The sequence below is a fragment of the Pristiophorus japonicus genome, unplaced genomic scaffold, assembly GCF_044704955.1.
Source record: "Pristiophorus japonicus isolate sPriJap1 unplaced genomic scaffold, sPriJap1.hap1 HAP1_SCAFFOLD_1133, whole genome shotgun sequence".
NCBI classification, from domain to species: domain Eukaryota; kingdom Metazoa; phylum Chordata; class Chondrichthyes; family Pristiophoridae; genus Pristiophorus; species Pristiophorus japonicus.
Window position 1 is genome coordinate 22,711 of NW_027250792.1, and position 7,651 is coordinate 30,361.

The window sequence follows — 7,651 nt, forward strand, 5'->3', positions numbered from 1 at the left end:
CTGCCCCCAGCGCCCTGACTGCCCCAGCACCCTGACCCTCCTGTCCCCTGCACCCTGACTGCCCCCAGCACCCTGACCATCCTGCCCCAGCACCCTGACCCTCCTGCCCCCAGCACCATGACTGTCCCCTGCACCCTGACTGTCCCCAGCACCCTGACCCTCCTGCACCAGCACCCTGACCCTCCTGTCCCAGCACCCTGACCCTCCTGCCCCCAGCACCCTGACTGTCCCCTGCATCCTGACTGTCCCCTGCACCCTGACTGTCCCCAGCACCCTAACCCTCCTGCCCCAGAACCCTGACTCTCCTTTCCTCAGCACCCTGACTGTCCCCAGCACCCTGACCCTCCTGCCCCAGCACCCTGACTCTCCTGCCCCCAGCACCCTGACTTCCCCAGCACCCTGACCCTCCTGTCCCAGCACCCTGACCCTCCTGTCCCCAGCACCCTGACTGTCCCCAGCACCCTGACTGCCCCAGCACCCTGACCCTCCTGTCCCCTGCACCCTGACTGCCCCCAGCACCCTGACCCTCCTGCCCCAGCACCCTGACCCTCCTGCCCCCAGCACCATGACTGTCCCCTGCACCCTGACTGTCCCCAGCACCCTGACCCTCCTGCACCAGCACCCTGACCCTCCTGTCCCAGCACCCTGACCCTCCTGCCCCAGCACCCTGACTGTCCCCTGCACCCTGACTGTCCCCTGCACCCTGACTGTCCCCAGCACCCTAACCCTCCTGCCCCAGAACCCTGACCCTCCTTTCCTCAGCACCCTGACTGTCCCCAGCACCCTGACCCTCCTGCCCCAGCACCCTGACTCTCCTGCCCCCAGCACCCTGACTTCCCCAGCACCCTGACCCTCCTGTCCCAGCACCCTGACCCTCCTGTACCCAGCACCCTGACTGTCCCCAGCACCCTGACTGCCCCAGCACCCTGACCCTCCTGTCCCCTGCACCCTGACTGTCCCCAGCACCCTGACTGTCCCCAGCACCCTGACCCTCCTGCCCCAGCACCCTGACTGTGCCCAGCACCCTGACTGTCCCCAGCACCCTGACCCTCCTGCCCCCAGCACCCTGACTGTGCCCAGTTCAGAGGCCACTTACCTCGGTTACTGCCACTGCAGGGTACATTATCTGCTGGCTTGTCCTTTCTCTCCTCTTTCCTGCTACAAACCACTGAGTAATTCACAAGCCTCCAGCAGGGTTAGAGATGAGCAGGATTTTCCCACAGTATAGTGGGACAGACCCATCAGGAAAGTTTCTCGAGTCAGTTGATACCTTTAAGAAGAAATGGACCGATTGTGTCCAGAGATATCAATCGGCCTGCTTGATCGACATGGGGTTGTGAATGTGTGAAAATGTATAAGCAATAAAGACAGTGAAGTGAACAAAGGAATAATGGAAAATAACTAAAACTAAAATATAATGTCAGACTGCAAATATTACAACATCAGCACAATTAACAGACTTGCTCAAGGTCTAAGTTACTAGTCACGCCAGTAAAATTGTAACATTTACAAGCAATGTGTGAGAAAGCTCTTTGTTGCAATGTGTGAGAAAGCTCTTTGTGAAAAACAGTTGCTGTAACCACTTGACCGTATTTAATTGGGCAAGGAAGGCCAGGTATCGGCTCATGAGTGGACAAAGGGAAGAAGGGATCACAAAGGATAGGGTGAACTGAATGTCTTTCAATTGTATTACGTACTGAAAGTGTATAACCGTTGCAACCTTACATTGTAACGGGGCTTGTCTGAGGGAAGTGGGCGCACTCTGAGGGAGAGCGTTCCTTCGTTCTGATAAGTCCCGGCCGGTGAAACAATTAATAAAGTCTGCTTTGTTATAAGCTTCTTTGGTGTTTGCCTCAGTGTATTCGCTGAAACAGATTGAGGGAAAAAGAATCCAGAATCAACATTTGGTGTCAGAAGTGGGATCTCAACAGACGACTGCCGAAAACTTGCGAATTAAGAGCCAGACTAGCCTTGGACGAGACGGGAGGAAAGTGGCCACTGGAGTGAGTATACTTTAAAATACCACTTTAGTTTCCTTCAGTTCCAAAAGTCTGAGGAAAGTTTGGCCACTCGCTGGTTCTCAGGTAGTGTCCTGAATGAGATCCAGGTCAATCTGGCGAATACCTTCTAAACTTAGGAAATAAGTGTCCAAGTCAGGTGTGATGTCGACCTTGTATATCACTTGGCCCTTCTAGGTACTGATTGGATTTAAATAGGGAAATCTGGAACCTAGAACAAATTAAGTAAGGCTTATAGGGAATAAGTGTCCAAGTCAGGTGTGACGTCGACCTTGTATATCACTAGGCACTGATTGGATTTAAACCGCGCGGCGACGCGGAGGATAGGGCTAGGTTAGATAGGGCTAGGTTAAATCGCGCGGCGACGCGAACCGCGGGTCGACGCAGAGGATAGGGCTAGGTTAGATAGGGTTAGGTTAAATCGCGCGGCGACGCGGAGGGGAAAAAACCACGCGGCGACGCGGAGGTTATGGAATTACGTAAAATTAAGCCGCGGGGCGACGCGGGACTGAGTAAATTTTAAATTGTACTTATGCCAGGTATGGCGTCGATCTTATATATCACTTCGTCCGCCTAGGCTCTGGATAAGGTAACCTAAACCACCGCGGGGCAACGCGGGGACAATCAGGACTAATTAGAACATTGACAAAACGCGGGTCGACGCGAGGATGGGTAATCAGTTAGATAAAACTACGATACGGGTAGTCTGCTACAAAAGTTATGTGAAGAATTCCCTGAAAGAGCTGAACAATTTTGACTGTTATCTGGAGCCCTGAACAAACTATTAGGAGATGACCAATGGCCCCTAGGTGGCACTAGAAGCGTAGAGGTAGCAAAAAAGGGCACAGGGATTGATTTGGAGAAGGGGACGAGGGAAAAGGGACAAGAATTTAATTGCCACGTGGCGACATTATTGTCAAAAATTAAAAGATGCATCGCTTCTGTCAAGTTGGCAGGAAAACGCCACTAAATTAGGATTCTCATTGACAGAAGGAGGACATGTTAAAACCGTAGACGTCTTAAAAAAAGAATGCGCGCACGAAAAACGTACTAAGAGATCCATTGGGACCACTGAGAAAGCAATTGACCGACTACGTAGTCAAATGGTTGGCTTTGCGTTGACTGAGGCTGATGATGAAATTGATGAATGGTCACTGACTCGGTGCCCAACGGCGCCTCCTGCAGCCCCTGACCCCTTACCACAGTCCCCTTTCCAACCTCCACCTTACACTCCGGCGGTAGGAGGTAAGGATTACCCTAACCCCACATCAACGAACCAACAAGCCCAGACGGACCCTTCATCCTCTGATAGCGACTCAAATCCGCCATGTAGCCGAGAGGACCAGATCTCACACCCGGAAGGGCAGATCTATAAGGAACAAGCAGCCCGTGAATCCGCCAGTCAGAATGCCAGTCGCGGAAGGCAAAACAAACCCTTCTGCCGATCGGGACGCGGAGGTGCTGTGCGGTCAGACAGCTCTGAGCCACCCGCCGACCCAGAAACGTCTTCCAAGATTGACACCCCCACCCCCAAGCCCCGGCGGCAGCTCCCGGTTTGACCAATGCCAAACCCTGACGCACAACAAGCTGCAGACCACCCCACCATAGATGTCTATGTGCCTTGGAAACCGAGCGAAATTATGGCCATTCTGGCCACCATGCCAGATCGAAAAAGGGAACCTGTCAAGTTTACAGATCATCTCCGGGCTACCATTGCAGTTTATAATGCAGAATCAAGGGACCTGTAGGCCCTGGTACAGCAGACCCTGAGCCCAACTGAGCACTCCCGATTTCTAGCTCACTTAAGACATGCAACCCATGACGCATTGTTGGCTGCACACCCTAATAACGCCCAGGACCGCCTAAACGCTGTTTTCACCGCCCTCGGCATAACCTTTCAGAAGCCCATCAGTATGGCCGCAGTATTAGAAACTAAACCCAAGCGAGACGAAAATGCCGACGAATTCATGGAAAGATTCATTGAAATATACGGAGGTCAATCTGGAGATAATGCCTTCCGGGCGGGAGATAATTCACCTCAATTCTGCACTATTCTACTTCTGTGCCTACCCCATTCGATTGCTCACGCTATCCGGACCAATAATATGAATTGGGCAGATAACAGTCAGGCCCAGATGGAGAGAGCAGTGAAATATTATTGGCAGGAAAAGAAAGGAGAGGGGGGAGGTGCGCCCCCAACCCGGGTCAAGACTGAATACGTGACTAGAGAGGAAGAGCCTCCTCAAGGGGAAAGACCGAAACCTGCCCCAAGGGGATATCAAATGGAACCACAGCACTGTGTAAGGAGATGGGTGGATAACAGAGAATACGGGTATAACCAACACCCCAACAGTCCAGGCCCCGCAAACTGTAGACCCGCTTATGGCCCTCGATCGGGTATGGGAGGCGGCCAGGGCTGGGGAAGGAGCGGACGATGCTTTAATTGTGGACAGGAAGGACATTGGAGCAGGGAATGCCCCTTCCCTCGGCACGAAAAAGGAAGAGGAGGAAAAGGAGGGGGGCAAGGGGGGAGAGGACGGGGATTTTATACTAATTTCTCCCAGAACAACCCCTTTGCCCAACTGCCACCCGAATATCGATACTGACCACGCAGCTTGACTGTACGAGGACCTTCCTCGGATGAGGAACCAATGATATCGCTAAAAATTCAACATGAGTGGCAACCCTTCTTAATAGATACAGGAGCTTCCATGTCCTCTGTGCAGTCGAAGCTTAAACTCCCCGCCTCCACCGAGACACAGGGATTGTCAGGATTCCTGGGACAAGTCTCAACATTCCCAGTGTCAGAACCAGTTAAAGTAAATTACAAAAGAAGAATCTGTGGAACATCGGTTTGTTATTACCACCAATTTGGACTGTAACTTGATGGCTCGGGATCTCCTCTGTAAATTTCAGTTGCATCTGGCATGCGGGGATGATGGGATCGTTGTAAAGCAAGGAACCTTTAAATGGCAGTGCTACACTACACAGACCCCTCAATGGTGGTCCCTGGATTTGCCCCAAGCGCCCTATCATGTGACCCTAGCCTATGATCCTAGTGGTAAGAATCAGGATTTCCAGAATTTCTACCAGGATCACGTGGGAGAGGAGTGGGAAATCCTCCTAAGAGCCAGAGTGTCTGGACCGGAGGGGAAAGCAGATTTTGTGGAAATGAATAGAAAGTTGTGGCGGCAGCCCCCAACGGTGGCACCCCACGTCACTCGCGAAGTTTTACCTCCCCACCATGCCAGAGATTTAGGAATTATGGTGCGCCAAGCTATCGACGAGGCTGACCCTACCAGCCCGGATTTGCAGATTGTGGGACATGGCCGGACGGTCCAATTTCACAGGGATCCCGAGAAGGTCCTGACGGTACTATGCCACCACATCGGTATCAATACACCCGATTACGTGGATCCTCACATATGGGCAGAGGACCCCTCCCAAGTGGGCTATACCCCAATTGATCCGATTGAGATCCTAGTACAGGACAATGTGGACTGGCCCTCCATCCGTCAGTACCCACTGAAACCACAGGCAATACCAAGTATCCACCGATTAATCAAGGGACGAGTGGAACAGGGGATTTTGGTTCAATGTCAGTCCCCGTGTAATACACCAATACTGGCAGTCCCTAAGCCAGGAAAAACAAATCAGTTCTGTTTGGTTCAAGACCGTCGAGCCATCAATGCTATGGTCCAGCCCCTTCACGCTCTGGTTCCCAACCCAGCACAGATACTGTCGTTAATCCCAGCAAACGCCAAGATCTTCGCAATAATAGACCTCCAACATGCCTTCTTCGCCTTGCCGCTAGCCCAGGCGAGTCAGTATCTGTTCGCCTTCACTTACCAGGGACAGCAATATACATGGACTAGACTTCCCCAAGGGTTCATCCACTCCCCGACCTTATTCTCAAGGTGCCTGCAGAAACAGTTACAGTCCCTCACGCTGACTAAGGGATCCACTTTAATTCAGTATGTGGATGATTTACTGGTATCCAGCGCAGATGAACCAAGTAATCAGGAGGATGCTAATCAGTTACTGAATTACTTGTCCTCCCTGGGATACATAGTTTCCCCATCAAAGGTCAAAATTGGCCAGTCTCAAGTCAAATTTCTTGGGATCATTTTATCAGGCACCCACCGAGCCTTGGAGGCTAGCCGAGTCGAACCCATCTGCCAGTTTCAAGTCCCTAGCACGGCTAGACAAATGCGACAGTGGTTGGGGATGATCAATTACTGTAGATCCTGGATCCCTAATATTACCCCGATGACCAAGCACCTCACCGTACACAACCAAGGAAGGCAGCTTTGAAATAGAAACCGCAGACGTCCAAGCCTTTAAGGAACTAAAGACAGCCCTGCTGCAAGCTCCGGCTTTGGGCCGGCCCCTCTATGACCGGCCCTTTCAACTGTATTGTACGATCCTGAAAGATTGTGCTACCGCTGTCTTAACTCAGAAACACGGGGATAAGCATAGGCCTGTTGCCTACTACTCTTCTAAAATAGACCCCGTTGCCCTGGGGCACCCTGTATGTACTCAAATATTAACCGCCATCTACAATAGCCTTCAATCTGCCGCCAACCTTACCCTCCAGCAGGATATTGTTGTATACACCTCTCACTCCGTAGCTGCCCTCTTGGGTCAACTGCAGACTCAACACCTTACCATGGCCAGGCAGAGTAGATATGAGATCTACCGACTAAATAACCCGAGGCTGACCTTTCGGCACTGTACTGCCATTAAACCGGCCTGTTTTCTTACCGAGCCACCCCAAGATGAGGAAGAACCAAGTCATGACCGTTTATCTTTAATTCAAGAAGCTAACTCGGTCAGGGAGGATTTAGTTGATGTACCAATGGAGGACCCCGACTGTATTCTGTATGTTGACGGATCTCTTCCATTGACCCAGAAGGCGGACGAAAATCGGGATACGCCATAGTAGACCAGGAGAATCAGGTCCTGGAATCTGCCGCCTTTGAGACCGCCTATTCCGCCCAACAAGCTGAACTATTCGCCCTCACCCGAGCCTGTATCTTGGCTAAAGACCTCAAGGTCAATATCTATACCGACTCTGGGTATGCCTTTGGGGTAGCCCATGATTTCGGACAATTATGGAAAAATAGGGGATTCCTAACCTCAAATGGGAATGAGATATCCCATAAGCAGCTAGTATCTGACTTGTTGCAAGCCCTCATGCTCCCCAAGCGCATTGCCAGTGTCAAATGTACCGCCCACACAACCAGAAAATCTCCGGTTGATATCGGAAACCGCTGTGCTGACCAAGAGGCCAAACAGGCCTCTCGTGGACAACAAATGATTGTGCCCAGAATGATGAGTCAAACTAAAAATCCTGCAAAGGATAAGTTAGCCTCGGAAAAACCAATGCCAACCATCCAAGATGTCATTAAAGCACAGGAGGACGCTCCTGAAAAAGATAAACTGTTGTGGAAAGATTATGGATGTACTTATGACAATGTCTCTAAACTCTGGACCACTCCCGCGGAACAGACTTGCATGTCTGACGAGTTGGCCTTATGGGTTATTGAATGTATGCACTTTGCTACTCATTGTGGAGCAAGGACAAGTGACACGCTTTTGGCCACTTGGTGGCACCCTAGACTCCAGGCGCT